Source organism: Peromyscus leucopus, chromosome 15 (assembly GCF_004664715.2).
Source record: "Peromyscus leucopus breed LL Stock chromosome 15, UCI_PerLeu_2.1, whole genome shotgun sequence".
Taxonomy (NCBI): Eukaryota; Metazoa; Chordata; class Mammalia; order Rodentia; family Cricetidae; genus Peromyscus; species Peromyscus leucopus.
Genome location: NC_051076.1, coordinates 17,674,347 through 17,690,089, shown reverse-complemented (window position 1 = coordinate 17,690,089; position 15,743 = coordinate 17,674,347). Strand labels below are relative to the sequence as shown.

The following is a 15,743-nucleotide window of genomic DNA, read 5'->3' as shown; positions in this document are numbered from 1 at the left end:
CTACATAGTTCCTCCAGGACAACCAGGACTGTGTAGAAAGAACCTGTCTCCAAAACCAAAAGTTGGGATTATTATGATTTATCTGTTTTTTAACACAGTCATTATTTCTACTAAGACTATGGGAAAAGTTGAGTTTGATTATTTTCTTAAGATAGTGAGTATGTATAAGTACCACTTTTATGCCTGGTAGTTGTTAATGGTTTCAGAAAAGCTCAAATTAACACAACTGTCCCTTCTACTAAACTTGGTGTGTAGATGAAAAAACATCTGTATTTAAACATGTGCCTGAACAGTAGAGAAATTATTTTTCATTATTTTAAGTTATATAGAAAGGTTCTAAAAATGTTTTGAACTCCAGCTAAATATAGAAATTTCCCAAGATGGCCACAGTAATTATTCTACTATTAATTTTTAAGTACTATATTTCAGAAGCCCACTAAATACCCTAAAATATATAGGCAAACTAGGGATTTGGGATTGTGGTAGCTCACTTGGTATTATGCTTGTCAGCACACACCTAGTCCTGGGTTCAGTCCTTCACACATAAACCATACATGGTGGCTCACACCTGTAATCACAGCACTGGGTACAGGTAGGGCTCAGAAGTTCAGGATCATCCTTTGCTACATAGTAAGTCTGAGACTGCTTGGGCTACAGACTGTCTTTACATAGGCCATTGATTTGCCAGACTGATACAGCACATAGAACATAGTCAGCATAAACCATATCATTTTGACTTTGATGGCTGCAGATCCTAGTTTTGCTACCTTAGCAGCAAATACCTCCTTGAACATGTGTAGACATGAACCAGAGTTCACAGAAATCTGCCCACTCCCCCAAGTTGTGGAATCAGAGGTGTGTATCATCTTCCCACTTTGCAGACCTGTGCTCTTTGACTGAGATACAACTCATCACCAGGTGGGTGGTCCATGCCCTTAGTTCTACCATTTGAAACGTGCAGGCAGCACACCCACTCAGATTTCCACATTGACCTATTACTTAACCAATAGATCGTCATAATAAAGAGCTGGTTTATCCTGGGGTTCTGTTGTCATTTTAGAAGTATCATCTACTAATTAGCTTATTCCCAAGCTGTAGTGGATTTGATTTTTTTATGGTCACTTATGATCATCTTCTAGAAGCTCTACAGAAGGTTCTTAATATGAGGTGGTTGTCTGCAGTAATCCCTGAGCAGAGCTACAGTCAAGAGGTCTCCCTGCATTGTAGACCTTAGAGGGCCTTAGCCTCTCTGTACTTCAGCTCCCGTCTCTACAGTGTAGGGGGAGCCTAGTACCCACTCCATCAGTTACACACAGAGTACTTTGTAAGCTCCCCATAAAGGTTTTACTCTGTTGTGGTTTTTCAGTTTGGATACTTTGTTTCTCTTTCTACAGAATGCATCAGCATCTCTGTACTGGACTAGTTTATGGTCAAATACCTTCATTGTAATTGGAGTTTTTCTGTTAAATGTCTTATGTGTATGTCTGTGTGCACACATGCATGTGAATGCAGAGTTCAGAAGAGGGTGCCCACGGTTCTGAGCCCTTACATGGGTGCTCGGGAACTGAACTCTGGTCCCCTACAAGAGCAATAAGCACTCTTAACTGCCGAGCCACCTTGCCACAGATTCACTAGTCGCATATGGACAGACTATTGCAAGGAGTTGTTTTTGTGCCTTCAGAGCTATTTACTTTGAACAGAGGAAAAAATTTATAGTGTATTAACATGGCTTTTCACAAAATTAACTTATTAAGCTATTTTTTATTTTTTCTCCCTTCAAGTTATAATATTGAAGAATCATGTTGGGTGTGTAGTAAATGGTAATTTAGGGTCAGTGATTTTGTTAATAACACAACTTTCTAGCATTTCTCTGAATTGCTCTAATTTAGATCACAAGGTTTACATCTGGCACAAACGAAGTGAACTGCCGATTGCGGAGCTGACAGGGCACACGCGCACAGTAAATTGTGTTAGCTGGAACCCACAGATGCCATCTATGATGGCCAGTGCCTCAGATGATGGCACTGTGAGAATATGGGACCAGCACCTTTTATAGACCACCAGAATATTGAAGGTAAGTCATGCACAGCCCTTGTTTTCTCCAGATGAAACATTGCTCTGAGTTAGAATACTTTTAAATAGCAATTTAAATGTGGAATATGACTTTTTTATTTCACCTATTTCACTTTATGGAAAGAATTAAAAAATCTAAGGTTAGGTTTTATTTGTTGTTTTTGGAGAGGCAATGAAGAAGTAAGCTAGAATGTGCTACCTCATTTCCATCAAGTTAACAACAGTACTTTAAAAGTTGGAGTTCAGAGATGAGTGTGAGGTAAGTGCTTGTCCCATAGCGAGAGGACTTGAGTTTGGATCCCAGAACCCATGTGATGCTGGTGTAGACGATGTGAGTCTGTAATCTCTCTGCCCTTACGGAACATGAGAGGTGGACACGTGGGAGAGTTCCCAGAAGCTGTCAGGCCAGCTAGGCAGACGTGTGCCGCAGAGAACAGGAGAGATTTTTCCAACTCAGTGGAAGACAGAGAGGACACCCAGGCTGCCCCCGACCCCCACACCTCTTGCACTTTGCAGGCATGTACTTGCCTGCACATACACACAAATTTTATTAAAATGATGTTTTCTCATGCTGTGTAAATGTGATATTACACGAAACATTTTATATACATGAGAACTAACCAATGTATAAAAATTGAGAAACTTTCATTTTAATGAGCGTCATTTTGGGGTTTTCCTAATATGTTAGCACTGTATAGCATACTAACATTAACTATGATGAGGGAAAGAGGAAGAAACTAAAATTTCCTATGCTGCCTATGTGCCAATAGCATGCTCAGAGTATATTTGCTCTCACATGTGTTCATGGTCTTGTAAGAGAAACATTTTTATTTTCATTTTATAGGGAAGGAACCAAAATATGGCAGACCCCGTTAACTTGTTGAATGCTGCCATTTCGGCAAGTCTAGGTCTGGAAAGTTTTCCCACCACCTTGATACTTGAAGATGAAGAAAGTCATAAAGCTAACAGATGAGGACAAATTCTTGATTAAATATAATAGTACTAGAGAGAAGTAATAAGAACTTTTATGTAAATATCATTTTTTTTTCCTCAAAGAGAACAAGTAAAATGTCTCGTTTAGAAGGAAATAACTTACTTACAGGTTGTTTTGTTCAGTATGTCCCACTGAAGTGGCTGGTGTTTTTGTTTTGTTTTTCTCGTGTGTGCCTGTGTGCCCATGCTACCCGCTGTGCATGCTGGGAACAGAGTGACAATCCTCTGCAAGAGCTGCAAGTGCTTTTAACTGCTAAAGCCGTCTGTCCGACTTCCCACCTAAATGATTTAGTAAGAAACACGTGGAACAGTTTCAATTAATGATTTCCCTGGGAGGGAAGTTAGCTATTTTTTTAAAAAAAAAACAAAAACACAAGGATGAGGCCAGGCAGTGGTGGCGCCTGCCTTTAATCCCTGGACTCAGGAGGCAGAGGCAGACAGATCTCTGAGTTCGAGGCCAGCCTGGTCGACAGAGTGAATTCCAGGACTACACAAAAAAAACCCTGTCTCGAAAAACAAAACAAAACAGCAAAACACAGAGATGAGAATTAAAAACTGTTAGAACTACTGCATCAATTTGCATGGGACCTTGGAGGCCTTTTCTGTTGGTTTTTACTGTCTGATACTCCTGGGAAATCAAGCAAGACTTTTAGTTGTCCTAAGTTTCAAGGCCCAGTTTCTAAGATATGGTCTTTGGAGATCTGCATCTGTAATTATCTGTACTTTTATACTTTATTAGTCATTCACAATGTGATTGGAAGAAGTAGGAAAGGACTGGTCCTACGTAGCAGCTTCATCTCATAAGGGGTACTGTCTTGCAGCACAATGGGCCACGAGTTGCACTTTGCACTTTGTGCCTTTGGTTAATGTGAGTCACTTCAGTGGGTGTGCTGCATATTGGCTCACTTGCGAGATGAGGCCCAATTCAGCAATGTCCAATTACGTACACCAACATAAGGCTGACCCCACAAATACAGCCATTCTCATTCAAATGAAAGAACTCCTTTTTGAGGATATCCTGTGGAGTCTTCCCACACAGACAATGAAAACATGATTTTTAAATAAATTATACCTGCGTAGAATAGGAATTTGAACATATAAGTGGATTAAAGATAACATTCAAAGACTGTAGCATGAAGTTACATATGTCATTTAAATGCTTAATTCAAAACTTTATACATATAAAAAGGTTTTTTTATGTACATTTATTGTATACAGGAGGGTGGTGGATACACGTGCTCTGTTGAAGTCAGTGGACAGCTTGCTGGAGTTGGTCTCTTTCCCTCATGTGGGTTCTGTTGATTGAACTTAGGTCTTCAAGCCTAGCAGCAAGTCTTTTGCCCCATGGTGCCATCTTATTTGCCCAACAAATGTATCTTTATGTGTTACCGGTGTTTTGCCTGAATATAAATCTGTACCACATGTGTGGTGCCCACAGAGACCAGAAGAGACCATCTGATTCCCTGGGACTGGAGTTAGAAGCTGCTTTAAAAACCCACCGTGTGTGTTCTGGGAATCGAACTAGGGTCCTCTGCAAGGACAGCCATTGTCTTGTAACTGCTGAGCCATCTCTCTAGCTCCTGGCTTAACAATTTATTTTAAAGAGAAGTTGCTGATCTTTTGTAACGAGTTGCAAGATTGATTGCCTTAGTAACTTTCTGGGTTTTGTGTGGTGGGGGTTATAAAATGGATAGAATGAAGTATTTATACATGCTATATAAGTGCATGAACCTTGAAAACAGTATGCTAAATGAAATATATCAGAAACAAAACATACAGACCCACCATATGCTGTGATTACATTTTATATTGAATTGGTCTAAAAATAGGCCAGTCCACAGAGACCAGAGGAGTCGTTTTTATGAGGGTATATGTGATGGCTGAGATGGTGAAGTTGGCCTAAGATTGGGTACTGATTGATGTTGTACAAGCTGTCAGTATGCTAAAACTAGTAAGTGTTTTAAATGAGTGTGCATTTATGGTATGTGAACTCTCTCTCACTAAAGCTCATATATACACCTCTCCCAAACGGAGCTGGTGAGGCTGTAGACCTCAAGCTTCGGCAGCTGAATGGATTAAATACATAGTTGAGTGTGCAGCTCTGGCTTGTACTACCAGAGTGTTCTTTCGTCTTTCTTATTGTAAACTAACAAAGATTTTCTTAGTCTAGTTGTCTATTTCAAGGTTAATTTTAAAAATAAGGAGTTCTGTCAGTCATGGTTATGCACGTCTTTAATCCCAGCACTCTGGAGGCAGAGGCAGGTAGATCTCTGAGTTCATGGCCAGCCAGAGCTACACACTGAGACCCTGTCTCGCTGCTGCCCCGCCCCCCAAGGAACATAAAATTAGGAAATTCTAACGTAATTATTCACTTCTTTTCCTACATTATTCAAAATAATAATGAGGTTATATTATAAAAATATAACCTAAAAAGTTAAGAACTACGAAAATATCAAGAATTTGTTTATTGTTACTTATTCTGCTGTTATGTCCTAATGCAGATTTTGAAACTTTCTAACTGGTATCTTTTCTTTTTTTCTTTTTTTCTCTGCATATTTTCGTCTTGGCGACATTCAGAGGAATGCAGTAGCATGGATAGTTGATGGCGAATTGGAGCAGACGACTTCTGTTTAACTTAAAATTAGTCGTATTTTAATGGCTTGGATTTGGTGCAAACAAACATGATTGATAGCTGGACAGACATGCTCGTCATGAAAAAAGAAACCATTTCTGAAGCCCGATTGGGGCCAAACCTTTACACCTTGCTTCATAGTAACCAGTTGATGAAGCACGTCGTTAGAACGTTGTTGGACACCATGTTGAATATTCCCCATCGGTTGTGAAGAACTGTACTGCATCCAGGCTTACCCATTGAACTCAGTATATATATATTTTTTCCCTCCTGCCTTTTGTCTGGTGGGATACCATACTTGTTGCTCTTCTGTGTAATGAAGTTCAAATGCTTGTTTGGAAACTTTATTTAACAGTTTAGAAGGCGTGATAGGAAGAGTTCCTTAGTCTGAAGAGTATACATTGGACAGGAAAGAATTTTCCTTTTGTTTCTCCAAATCTTTCCGCCTTATTTAGCTTGAGATCTTTGCAGCTTGGTTCATGGATCCTAGCCTTGCCCGTTGCGCAGTATATACTGATCAGATGACAAACCAGTGAACTATGTCAAAAGCACTCTCAATATTACATTTGACAAAAAGTTTTGTACTTTTCACATAGCTTGTTGCCCCGTAAAGGGTTAACAGCACAATTTTTTAAAAATAAATTAAGAAGTATTTATAGGATTAAAGTGACTTCATTTGTATACATTTGGAATCTAAACCAGCTTAAAAAACAGTTTCCTCTGTGACTCAGATATGCAGTGTAACTGATGCTCTTCTGGGGTACCACCTGAGACATGGCATGGTCAGAAACAGTGCTCAGAAGGACATGGCACAGGAAAGCCAGAGAGATACTCTGAAGTTCCCCCTTCTTATTTTATTCCCGAAGGGACATCAGTATCGATGTTGAAGAAATTCAAGATTCAAAAGGAGAATTTTATAAATACACCAACATGAAAAATCAGCTCTCAATCTAGGTTTTCACAAAAGCTTGTTCCAAGTTCTTCTGGACTTGGTGTGATCTAGTAAAGTAGAGATCAGAAGATAGACCCACTTGGGGAATTTATAGTGTCGTTGAGACTTAGAATTCAGCAGGTTACAAACATACGTCAACTGGGATTCAAACCTCAGTCATTTCTCCTAATTGCCCTTAATGCCCAACATATAGGGACACTGGAATTTAACAAAGATTCCTTCTCAACTTCTCAGATGTTGCCATACTGAACCTCATTCAAACTGGTGCTGTGGATAGTCTTTCCCTCTCCTCCCCCTTTTAGTTTATGGGATGGTTTCCTTTATGGAAAAAGGCTCTCATTTTGAAGACTCTACATCTAATGTCTGATGTTCACGGTGTTTTTAAACCCCACAGCTGCTGGGTCTAACAGTCTCTCTTGAAATTCCCTGTTTTTCAGTAGAGGATGATCAGGGTGACCACAGCTATTGGAAAGAGAAGTGGAATTACTCCCAAAGTAAGATCCTGGGGAAGAAAAAAAATCTGGTATCAAGTTGCCCTTGAGGCCAAGCCACATCCCCAGCATGCTCACCACGATCAATCACACCCCTCATGGCTCCGAGAGAGGAGCGAGGCCTGGAGTGTAGGGCGCAGAAGGAGGGATAGCAGCAGGGAGGGGAAGCCAGGAGAAGGAAGAAAAAGAAGACACATTTGGCCTTAAAGTAGAGTTCATTCTCCCAAAGCTCCTAGTGAGGAAATGAGAGGTTGTAGTCAGCAATGATTTTATCAAATTGGTGTGTAAAAAGATTACATCAAGCTTCATTTTGCAGAGACCACCACTTTAGAAAACCAGAGAAATCCTGTTTTGATACTTCTAAGTTAAAATAATATGTTACCGTTTATCTGGTACTTCATTTCTTTACTAAATTACTTTTCACTTTAAGCTTGAATAAAAATTTTCATTTGTAACTGTATATAATTAAGTGACAACTCCTCTTTACCTCAGTGCAGTTCACACCGTATTTTGATTGATATACCCTGAAGCCATTAACACATACACCCAGTCTCTACAGTAACAGTCACTAACAAAATATGGGTATAGAACTCCACAGCTGTTTACAGATGTGGATACATTGTACTGTTTGGTACATATGTAATGTTCCTGAGATTTGTGCCCACTGGGCACAAATTCTACCAGTATACCAAGCCACACCTAGATCTGAGTTTTCACAGTGCTTGTGAAGTACAGTTAAAAACACTGAGAAGTAAAAAACGTGGACTAAAAGTGAGGCACACTTTCAAGTGGAGTTACAACTATGCAAAGGTGTTCATAGCAGCTAGGTGAGTAGTTTCCAGGTCTCTCCTAACTGGCAGTTTCCTCTAGATACTGGTACTTCACTGTGCCAATTGGCCGGAAGCATCTGTTTCATAGATTTACCATGAAGTGAGTGTGTTAGAAAGGTGGGAAGGAGGGTGAAGAAACCTGGCTTTTTATGATGGAAGAGCCTGGTGGCAGGATTTTTCTAACCCATAGCTATTAACTGAAAATTTCGGACAATGTGATAAACATAAAAGCTTAAGAGGGAAAATTCTGTCGAGCCAGCCACAAGATACTAACCAGTGTATAAACTGAAAAGTACCAATACTTTTTGCACATAGATCAAAATAGTGGAGAATTTTGGCTCCAAAAATCAGGTTAGTAGGCTCAATTCCGTGTGCTTAAAAATGTTGTTGTTGTTGTTAATGCATCGATTAAGGGCTAGAGCAAGAATGAAATTAAATGTCTTTTCCTCTAAATAACTGGTTATTAGTGGTGAAGTGTTGGACTGGGGGTCACTGAGGTTGGTGTGTGGGTGGTGAGAAGAGGAGTTAGAGTGGAGTTAGTGGGGGATGGCAAGGCTTCAGGTGTGCGTTTGTATCTTATTAGCATTCGTGCCAGCAGTAGTTTGTTGCTCTTGCTGGCCAGACAAATGTATTCTAGTAATCCAGGTAAGTCGTTGAAAACAGGAAATTTTATTTGCTAATATCCCCATGTATTTGGCCCATTTTCTTGGGTGTGAGAACAAGAAAGGAATTCTCTGACTATAAGTAATGAAAACAACCTGCTAGACAACCAAGAGCAGTCTCCATAGTCTGAGAAGACAAGCAGGAATTGAGCAAGATTAGTGGTTAGGAGTGTTCTGCCTTGCCTGGCATTCTATGGCATTAATAGAAAATTCTTCTTCCCACCCCTCCCCGCCTTGAAATCTTTTTTAGGACGTTGGTTCCTGCAAACAAGAACTGACCCTCTGCCTCCCAGTGGGTAAATGTGTCGCACATCTCTTGAAAGGGAACATATCCATGTCATTTACTTTACAGCAGAAGAATGGGGAGGAAAGAAGATAATTTGTCTTAATATCCTTTGTGTCCCATTTTTTTAAAATATATTTTTACCTAGTAATTTTACTTCAATGTCTCAGCCTTCGGCAACTCTCCCTTTGTTTGCTGGCCAAAGCATTACCTCCATTTCCAAACCCATACCTGATTTCACTTCAACTGCTAACTTTTAAAAGAGGTGAATTTGCATTTACACTTAGACACTTTGTAAAAACAGGGTGAACTTAATCTAATTTTGCAGTGTTGAGCTATTGTTACAGTAGCTGCCCTAGAATTGCAGAAACAAGCTGTAAAAACCCATCCTATCTACTTGATCCAGATATCTTGGATTTCATGAAGTTAGTCGTATAAAATTTTGTGTGCTTGAGAAAGGAAGAACTTGATTCATACAATATCCTAGAAACAACTTCTAGGTTGTCATTTTTACTGAAAGTCTTGTGCACATGTAAAGTGCCCTCTCTTTGAGTTTAAGACTTGGTTAATACTTGTCTATTTTTATAAGAATGAAATTAATTGTGTCCCCATCTTTGACTTAGACATTTAAATTATCAGGATCAATATGGTAGAATTAAATCATAACATTTTTAGGCTCAGAGGGGGGTGTTATTGGCCTCTTGATAGTAAGAGAGTGAGTGAGAGAGGGTGTGTGTGTGTGTGTGTGTGTGTGTGTGTGTTTTGAGGGGAGTAGATTGCAAAAGCATGTATGTGCTTACAAACCAAGCTGTAGAGATCACAAAGAATTTGGGTGTTGCTCTGGAGATTTCTGAGCTATGGAGAGTGATACAGCCTTGTGCGATGTAGCTCACACAGCTGTTGGTGTGGAGTATAGTTAACGATGAACTGATAGATGTTTCCAGAGGATTGTGTTCTTAAACTTTGGGGTTTTGCTTTTTTAACTGCCTCTCAGATTATATTTAGTAGTTTAAATTTCTTTGTTTTATTATTTCATTTAAAGTATAAAAACTTCAGGTCTCATATTTATTTTCACTTGTTCTACTAATTATTTACAAGACACCTTTTGGTTGACATTTATTTTATAAATGTGTGGTATATTGAATGTCTTTAAATTTTTTTGTTTGGTTGAAATTACAGTAACTTTGATTTGCTTTACTTGGATTTTTAAAATTTTATTTTAATTACACCTTTTCCATGTCAGTGCACAGCACTTGCCCAGTCCTTTGTATTCCCTTCTCAATTCAATAAACAGAATGAGTAATTAATTCTTGTTGTATTATATCTCAAATGACTAGTTTGCTGAACTGGTGGCCATATCTTGACCTGGAGTTTGTGAATGGAGCCTAAGGAAACAATTCTTCATGTCCATGAAGGAGGCTATTGTGCAGCCAGTCATGGATAAGGTAGATTCCAGAACCTGTACTTAAATAGAAGTGTGTGAGACTCAACCTGGGAAGCATGGGTTGATATCCAAACCAATTTTCAGATTTCTCATTAGAGGGAAAAACCATCGAGATAGTGGTTGTTGCCAAGCCTAATGACCAAGTTTGAGGAATAGGACTGTTACATGAACAGAGAACCAACTCCTACAACAAACCTTCCCCGCTCCCCAGAAATAAATAATTTAAAGGAGAAAATTTGTGTGTGTGTGCATGCATGTGCATCCTCACCCTCTGAAGCTAGAGAGGGTATAGGATCCCTGGAGGTGGAGCTACAGGAATGTGAAGCATCAGAACCTGATGGTGGGACTCAGCAGGTGCTTTTAACTGCTGAGCCATCTTTCCAGTCCCAGAGAAATTTTTTGTTAATATCTCATAATTACATGGTATCAACCTGCCACCTATCCAGTGATTGGTGTTTGACCAACACAAGACCAAGCTGTATTACTCCCCGGTGATGACAGCACAACTTAGAATCAGGACCAGAGAGTTTGAGGGACTGACCACTTACCTACTTATGTGTATCTACTTGGTTACTGAGTGGTACTGATACACTGGAATACACTCAGTGCTTTGTGTATTCCAGCCCCTAGAATAAGCCACTTGATGTAATTAGATAAGTACAATAGGTTTATATGGCAGATGGTAATTCCCAGCTTATAGATGAGGGAGAGCGGGTATGAAGCTGAGAGTCAAACCAAACCTCGAAGCTAATGTTTGCAGTCATAGCCATAGTCTTCCCTTAGTCTGTAGGTGTCTACGTTTGGAAAAAAAAAATCAAAATTTGTTAAGTGTCATTAAAATTAAATGACACTTGAGATTTCAGGAGGTATCCATATAATTAAACATTCAAGTTTTCTAGAGTCTTCAGCAAGTTACTTAATATGTGAAAGCCAGGCCACTCATCTGTGAAAGTATCCTACTGGACATTGAACTGAAAGAAAATTAAAATGTTTCTGAAGAACAGTTTAAAATTTAACGAAGGGGAAGAAGCAGACTTCAAGGCCATCCTAGTCCTTTTTTTTTTTTTTTTTTTGGTTTTTCGAGACAGGGTTTCTCTGTGTAGCTTTGCGCCTTTCCTGGAACTCACTTGGTAGCCCAGGCTGGCCTCGAACTCACAGAGATCCGCCTGCCTCTGCTCCAAGTGCTGGATTAAAGGCGTGCGCCACCACCGCCCGGCGCCATCCTAGTCTTATACCAAGTTCCAGGCTGGAGAGAGGACTCAGCGGTTAAGAGAACAATGGCTGCACTTCCAGAGGACCCAGGTTCAATTCTCAGCACCCACATGGCAGCTCACGACCATCTCTAACTCCAATCCTCTTCTGACTTCTGCAGTGAAATAAAAACTTTATAGATATTGTCCAAATGTGTAGAGCTTGTTTAGATTGCTACGTTAACAAACCAACTGCAGAACTTTTGAGTCCTGGGGAGATTTGAGCCTCATGGATTATTTAATACAAAGATGTGGTAAATAGTCTTAACTAGTACTACTCAGGAGGGAGAAGTAGGAGGGTTTGTGGATTTGAACCTGCCTGAGCTACATAGCAAGACACCCCCCCCCAAAAAAAAGTGATAGTTTATAGAATGTTGGCATTATATTCGTATATGCTTTAAGATTCTAAACTTTAACATACGTGATGTTGAATTGCTTCAAAGCGTGGTAGGCAAGGAAGGAGGTAGGTTATCAGTACAAATGTGTTGACTATTACAAATGATAGAAAATACCAACTAAGAACATGGTTATCTATAGAGGCTGGAGATGGAGCTGGGTGACGTAAGCACTCGCCTAGCATTTGTGAAGCTCAGTTCCCAGCACTGAAAAACACTCGAAGGGGCAATGGCTCGGCAGATAAAAGCACTTCCTTTTAAGTCTGAGTTCAATCCCCAGAACTCACATAGGAAGCTGGGTATGGTGATGTAGATCTGTGATCTTAGCAAGATTGGGAAGCAGAGACAATGACCTGGAAGGTAGCAGGTCAGCTCTCCTGGAGTACACTGGGCAGTGGCAGAAATGAGACACTCCACCTCAACAAGATGGAAGGTGAGGACTGACTCCACAAAGTTGTCCACTGAGATCTATATCTCCTTGCCCCAGAAAGAGATTAATTTAGAAAACCTATACAGATTTGCTACAGAGGACTTGGCTTGTCCCACAGATCTCTGTCGTCAGCAATCATAGCAGCAAATGTGTTGTCTTCGATTAAATAAGCTTCAATTCTGTTCAGTCTGTGGAATAAGCAGGCCCTGGTAGTTGAGTTCTAGAGATGTCAAGGTCGACAAGGAAGCTTCCCACAGTTCGATCATCTTCTCTCCCTTTGAGAATGATCAGTTTGAAGCAAGCTTTGGGAATGGACACACCACTTGCTCAAGTGCCAGCCAGGGTCAATAGTTCAGATAGTGGATGTAAGTTGACATCATAGATCCTGGAGTGAGCTGTGAGGAAGAGATGTCAGGAGCCATGGAATAGTAACTCAATCTTACACCAGGGCTGGGGTGTATAGCTGTGGTAGAATACTTACCTAATGCACAGGGCCCTGGGTTCATTTCCTACAACTGCAAAAACCAAAACTTAACCATGACCTTCCAACCTGACAGAGAGGTTCTTTTAGAAAACAGGAACTTAGCATATTTGAGGTTTTTATGTTCTCAGTTTGGGATATCTGAGATATGGCTCAAGCAGGCCTTGAAGCAGCAGTGCCTCAGCCTCTAGAGTGCTGAGGTTACAGGTCCCCCTCCACCACTGGCTTTTCAACCAGCACACATTTGACAGGTTCTAATGTGTAGTGGAAACTGATACATAAACGGACCCAAGATAAAAAAATGGCATTTAACGGATGTGGCAGAGCAGACTGACAACAGAGGAAGCCACAGTCAAAACCTGCGCTTCAGCAAGTTGATTTGATCCCTCACCATCCACCCCTTCCCCACCCAGCCCAATGCGAGCAGCTAAAAAACTTTCTTCTAAAGAGCAACTGAGAGGAGTACCAAGTAGTGCTGTGGCTACTGTGTAACGACAGTTGACCTTTGTTTTTTATTTTATTTTATTTTATTTTATATGTACACCGCTGAGCTATCTCTCTAGCCCCCAGCTGAGCTTGAACAACCGGAGTCATTAGCAGAAACTAGCCTTCTGCCTTTTAAGACATTTAAAAAGTGGCCTAAACCCAAGCTTCACTAAAATTGGCACAGCCGTATCTGAATGGAATGGCAGAAGTCATAGAGACAGCAGAGCTGCTTGACAAAATCCAGCAGAGCTGAAGCCACATGATGGCTCCATCCACCTTTTTTTCATCTCTACCTGTTATATATTTGGGGGACTTTTGATATTGTACAATTTAGGAATATATAGATTGACAGAAAAAATTTTATGAATCATTTATGCCTTCTCCCAGGAATGCTGCTTTTAAGCTCCCCCAGGACAGTCCTGAATATACTACCCCGACACACACTTTGAGAATATCCTTATCTATTTGAAGGTTTTCCTTATGCCTTGATTGGACACATAAAGAAGCCAGAGGTCTCTTTATGAGGCTATGAGACATTCTTAAACATCTCCTCTCTCTACACAGGAACAAGATATCAAAACAAAATTAAAAAGGCAACAGATTCGGTGGACTAGAGGAATTGGCCACAGTTCAGATTACAAGCCTCTTTCCCGCTGTACACTCAGACAATTACATGCATACAACTCTGCCCTACACAGAGACATACTGATGAGCAAAATATGGAGTGGAAAGATAAAAAGTATGAGATGTTGGGACCCTCCCTCTGTTAGAAGTTAGCCACTATAATGTCATATGACAAGGAACAACAGAATGTCAAGATTAGACATATAGACAAATTCTATAGATATAAAGTGAACATTGATTGTATTACAGAATTTTTTTAAAATTGTTTTGTTTAATTTTTTTATTTTTTCATTCTTTATGTCAGTGGTGTTTTGCCACAGAACTGGAGTTACAGACAGTCATGAGCTGCCATGTGGTGCTGGGAATTGAACTCAGGTCTCTGGAAGAGCATTCAGTCTTAACCACTGAGTCATCTCTCCAGCCCTATACAGAATTTGAATAATAACTGCACAGCAGCTTTAGCCTGGGGAATTTTTCCTGGGCACTCTGACCACTAAAAGTTAATACACTGCTTGAGACATGGCAAAATGCCCAGGGTGGTTGAAGATTTTGTTTTGGTCTAGTGTCCTGGAAGCAACCAAAGCAAACAGCCTGAGCACAGGCTGTCATATGCCTCTAGATTCTTAAAAATTGGTTTATAGGGTTAATGAGTAATAATGATAACTCTGTTTATTAATGATGTCAGAACTTGAGGGAAAATGATTGGAAATAACTCTGTTCTGTCATAGTTTATTAATGATGACAAAAAAGATGAGCAAAAGAAAGTGAAGCACATGTCCAAAACCAAAAATCTATGTGTTGGAACATCATGAATGTATCCCTGCTAACTAAATTCTGTATAAGAAATACTCTGGGGCTGGAGAGATGGCTCAGAGGTTAAGAGCACTGACTGCTCTTCCAGAGGTCCTGAGTTCAATTCCCGGCAACCACATGGTGGCTCACAACCATCTGTAACGAGATCTGATGCCCTCTTCTGGCGTGCACTCATACATGCTGTATACATGATAAATAAATAAATCTTAAAAAAAAAAAAAAGAAAGAAAATACTCTGGCTGCTAAGTCAGTCAGGCTACAAGATTCTCCCAACCACCATGGCCTGGCTCATTTCCTTCTCCCACTGACTCCTTACATCCTCTGCAGGACCCATCCACCGCCGGGGATGGCTCCTGGCAGAAAATCCTCAAGAAGAGCCATTTTTTGAAACAGCCTTGCTAACTAATTTTACATCAAAAAATATTTCAATCGATTATAGTACACGACATGTTTGGTTGAAATGACAAAATTAGGATGGTAGCTTGGTTGATACTAAGTTCTAGACCAGCCCAGGACAGAGATCTTGTCTTTAAAAATAAATAAGCAGGCTAGGGAGATGTCTCTGCAGTTAAGAGCACTGGCTGTTCTTCCAGAGGACAAGTTCAATTTTCAGTACTTGCTTGGTAACTCACAGCCGTCCTGTAACTCCAGTTCCAGGGATCTGATGCCCTCTTCTGACTTATAGGGGCACTGCACACTTGTGGTACACAGATATGCAAGCAGGCCAAACACCTATACATATAAAAAACTTAATGCTGAGCCTAGATGGCAAACACACAATTTCAAAATTCTCCCCCTCTGTGGTACTGGAGATGCAACCCACAGTCTTGCTTGTGCCAGAAAGTTACACTAACACCGAGCCACACCCTCAGTCTCTTTCTTTTTTTTTTTTTTTTTTTTTTTT

General features: G+C 40.2%; 1 long non-coding RNA gene across 1 annotated transcript; it reads left to right on the top strand.

Moving 5' to 3' along the window:
- The first annotated feature begins 9 nt into the window (after positions 1-9).
- Positions 10-7,601, top strand: LOC119086168. The gene is made up of 2 exons (XR_005092983.1): positions 10-2,074; positions 5,644-7,601. It is a non-coding gene; the product is annotated as an uncharacterized LOC119086168 (long non-coding RNA).
- The last annotated feature ends 8,142 nt before the right edge of the window (positions 7,602-15,743 follow it).